Below are 4,619 nucleotides of genomic sequence, written 5' to 3' on the forward strand. Positions count from 1 at the left end.
GATGATACACAAAAAAGGCTTCTTTCCCAGCTTTAAAAACACAGCTCCTTCCTGGAATTCCTCATAGGTGATAAATAGTCAAGGTACTTAAAAAGGATTTTCCATATCAGGGATGTGTGCAATAGCTGTGTAACAGGTTTATTCATCCCTGCACAGAGTTTGGGCAGGTGATGCCCCAGATTCCATAGGAGCATCAATTAACTCCAGCAAAAGTGTGATGGGAATGCTATATACTTGCGACCTGTCTGGGGTTGGAAAGTCACTCCCTTTCTGGTTTTCTGCCATCATATGCTCTGTACCCAGCAGCCACTGCCTCTAATATATTGCTGGTATAGGATTTCTGACTATTTTCCTAGAAATCAACAAATGAATAGCTTGGGACAGTAGTGAAGAACACTAGAGATCACATTTCTCATGTACCAAAATAATCAATAATTATTTTATGTGAGTTTCCTCAAGTGACCTTTACTATTGCGTTTCATCATAGTGGAAGTCAAAGTTTCTCCTCTGAAAATTTGTGAACCAAAGTCTATTTTTGGGCTGCCCCTCCTTTAAAGACAGTAATATGAAATGAGTGCTTTATGAAAAGTCTTTCATTTTCTCTCCAGCTATGACAATAGTCCATATTGTAATGTTGGATTCACTAAGATCATAGTTCTCAGGTGATGTAGGTTTGAAATAATTGTCCTCTACTTTATTTTTCAGAGGTTTTTTTTTCCTCCTCAGAGGCAAGACTGTTTGGCCTATAAAATGTCCCAGTGAATAAATATTCATGTGCTTTGGAAATGAAGCTGGGGATAGATTATAGATTACATAGAGGACATGCACACTGCCTTCCTCCCAACCATGGGTCAGCAAATTTAACTTACAAGATATGACAGTAAAATATGAACAAAGGAGGAGTCTAGATAATACTTAAAATAGCAATCATCCCCATGGTACTGCTGCTAGGCAACATAGGCACCCCCATCTCTGAAGGTAGGCATGACATTCAGGGTTGAAGAATGGTACAAAGTTTTCTTTAGAAAATTTCTTAAGAAACATGTCTTCCTATAGGGCTGCAAAGCCCTTGCATCCCCATAGGAGGAACAACAATATGAATTAACAAGTACCTCCAGAGCTCCCAGGGACTAAACCACCAACCAAAGAGTACACATGGAGGGACTCAAGGATGGCCTTGTGAGACATCAATGAGAGGAGAGGACCTTGGCCTTGGGAAGGCTCAATGCCCCAGTGTAGGGGAATGCCAGAACAGGGAAGTGGGTGGGTTAGTGAGCAAGGGGAGGGTGGATGGTATTGGGGGGGGGGAGTTAGAGGGGAAAAGAGGAAAGGGCCTGAAATTTGAAATGTAAATAAAGAAAACATCTAATAGAAAATAAATTAATTAAAAAAAGAAATTTACCTAACAATGTGAGCTTTTAAAAGTTAAAAAAAAGGTCAGCCACAGAAGAAGTGAGCTGAGGAAAGGAGTCAGGGTCTGGGCTTGTGATGTTCGGCTAGATATCACTGAGTTAGGTGGGATAGCCAGGTAACAATTTCAAGATGCCAGGACTGTCCAGTACAAGTTCAGGCGCTACCTGTTACTTATGCTTCAGTGGTGTAGAGTCAGCTCTCTCCTCTTTAAAAAAACTTCCAATCCTGTATCAGCTCTGGAATGGACACAGCTTCTAGTGTTGCCTTGGACCTTGTGGAGACTCAAACTCAAGTGAGTAGTGAGTACAGTATGGACAAGGCCATGGTTGAGTTTGCTAAAATGGATGGAGAACTAAGCCATTATGTTAAGGTTGTCCAGTCTACAATCAATCATGTAAAAGAAGAACATCCAGAAAAACATACCAGATTTAATATTACTGGTGGAGAAGAAACTTTTGGCTTTACAGGATAAGAACTCTGATGCCAACTTTAAAGAGAATGAAAAGTTCATGCAGTTCAAGCAACAGCTGAGGGAGCTGAAGAAGAAATTATTGAAACCCAAAGAAGATGGAAGACACAGTGAATTCAACCAGAATAAGGATTCCAGTCGAGCAGGCAATGGATGAGGTTGTATACATGCAGACAGAGAGAATGATGGGACAGAAGGAGTTGACAGAGATATGATTGTGACCCAGAGGCAAACCAGTTTCATCTGGCCCATAACACAGCTGGAAATGAAGAAGCCAGCGAAAAATAAAATGTGTGGCCATACATATGAAGAGGAAGCCATTGTTCACATGATTGAATCCAAGCATAAGAGGAAGAAGAAGGCCTGTTGCCCAAAAATTGGCTGTAGCCATACAGACATGCGAATGTCAGATCTCATTCCGGATGAAGCCCTGGGAAGGGCAATCGAGAGCCACAACAAGAAGAAAAAACACCTCTCTGAGTAGGAGCAAGCCACCTACCCACAGGGATGTCAGCAGCCTACCTCCCTGCCAGCCACCAGAGAGTGAGGGTAGACAGCGATAGACCTGGCTGAGCAGTGCTGTTTGCGGTAACCCTTGAGGGCTAATTGTAATTGAAAGCATTTTTTAAGTTGCACAGTAAAAACACAAGTACATTATATTCTTTATTTTCAAGTGCTCTGAAATTTTAAATAAAACTTTGATAATCCTCAAAAAAATTTAAAAAAGAAATATATCTTAAAATTAACCTCACAGTGGATAGAATCTGAGATGACCTAACCATTTCGTTAAGCCTCAAGTCACTGAGGTTATCAGAATTCAGTTGTACAACTTTAAGAGTGCCCATTTCATATTTCATACTCCCTGGGTTGATGTGCCATTAAGCTTTCAAACTCTCTTGCAGAAAATGCAAAAATCAAAGCAGAATCACATATGGTAATTTACTAGCAAACATTTTTATTGCAAATTTTGCATTTGTTCTCTATTTCTGACAAAAGATGCTTCTGGAATGGGCACTGGTCATGATAGCACCATCCTGATCACTGATCATTGCTATTGCTATTTGTTATTATGGATAATCATTACTAATGTTGTTATTTAACCCCAATCAATGCCTCAGAGAGGCCATTCTTCATGATAACCGAAGAAGTACGTGGAAATGCAACGAATCTGAGTAGATAAACTTGAAGTATCTCTTTTATATGCTTTAGCTTTTAGTAATCATGTTTGATACAAGGTCTATTTTCATAATGATAAGTAGTTATGAATTGGTTTAATTCTATACACGGTTAGTCAAGAAGTAGTAGTATGTTCTCTTCTAAGGCCTATACCCTGTCTAGCATAGCCTACAAACAGTGCCAGGTATGGGTTTCATTTTGTAGAACCAGCTTTGAATCCAGTCAGAAAGTGGTTGGTGACTCTCATGAAGATCATTCTTGTGTCAGTCTTGCCAGTCCACTCATAACTGTAGCTCAGGATTCACAGGCGAGAAAGGGTGATTATTACTTTTCTTCCCAACTGCCGTGAAAGCTAGCCAGTGGGAATTGAACTTAAGATATATAGATAGGCACATAGACGCCTGAACGTTTCTTCCGGGTTAGTAATAAAATATAAGCAGACTTCATGAATCCTAGTTTCCTCTTTCTATTGGCTAATGGATGTTAGCTATGGTACAGTCACAGGCTTTGCAATCCCATTGAAATTACTTTGTGTCTTCCTCTATCTATTCATATGATCTTTCCAATATTCATCAGTTTCTCCTCAGTTGAGTGCAGATAATGATAGCGTTATTGAGGGGATGCATGCGGAAGTATTTAATAGCCTGTTTGATAACAATTTCAGAGTAAAGGTTTAGTATTACCTTGCCTTTTAGTAAAACCACCCTGAGTGTGGTAAAGTAATCTTAAGCGTTCGCAATGGTCTGCTGAGTGTATACTTTTAGTGAAAGTATTTTGTATGTATCTTATAAAGAGGATTCAACTTCCAGTCAGATAAGTTAAAGCACAATCTCTTGAAAATTTAAAACTGAAGCCTTTTACTGTAACAAAGGACGTTTCTTTAATGAATGATGAGAAGAATTATATTGATCTGTGGTTATGTTGGGCAGACATGGGAGGGGTTGAAGGGAGGAGAGACAGGGATGAAAGTAATACAATTATTTATTTTAATTTTTAAAACTTTAAAGAGCAAAATGAGGGCCTTAAGAATATACAGACAGTAAATATAATGACAAATGGGTATCATAACAGGTTATTGCCTATGTTTTTAATCATTGCTAGTGTGAAGAAAATAGAGTGTGTAATATTTGACACTGTGGCGACCAGATGCCGTGTAGAATTAGCCTGACTCAAGGTTTCAAGGTTGTCACATGCTTACATTCTCTTCTGTTTTTTCAGTCTTTGTCTGTGGCCCAGTGTTTAGGGCTTCATGAAACTCTGCTTCCTTACATGAGAAAGGACTTACTTCATAAGAATGGTGTGATGGATATGTGAAGCCAATGCCGAGCCCATGATGCAAGGCTAGACTTCTTGTTGATGCACAGAAATGTGCTTGAGCTATGTCAGTGTTGCTAGGAAGTCAGGCAGGAAATGACATTTAAGAATTAGTGATGGAATATGTAGAATGAAGAAACATAGTGTGGAAATGCAACATAACAAAATTCAGAACATGGCCTGCTGTAACTCTGGGATTTTTCTAATTAGTTTACATTTCAGTAAACTGCTTTTTTTTTTCTTTTTT

At 39.1% G+C, this 4,619-nt stretch overlaps 1 pseudogene; it reads left to right on the forward strand.

The window, feature by feature from the left end:
* Window positions 1,438-2,599, forward strand: Gm5203 (predicted gene 5203; annotated as a pseudogene).

The sequence above is a fragment of the Mus musculus genome, chromosome 14 (assembly GCF_000001635.26).
Source record: "Mus musculus strain C57BL/6J chromosome 14, GRCm38.p6 C57BL/6J".
NCBI lineage: Eukaryota > Metazoa > Chordata > Mammalia > Rodentia > Muridae > Mus > Mus musculus.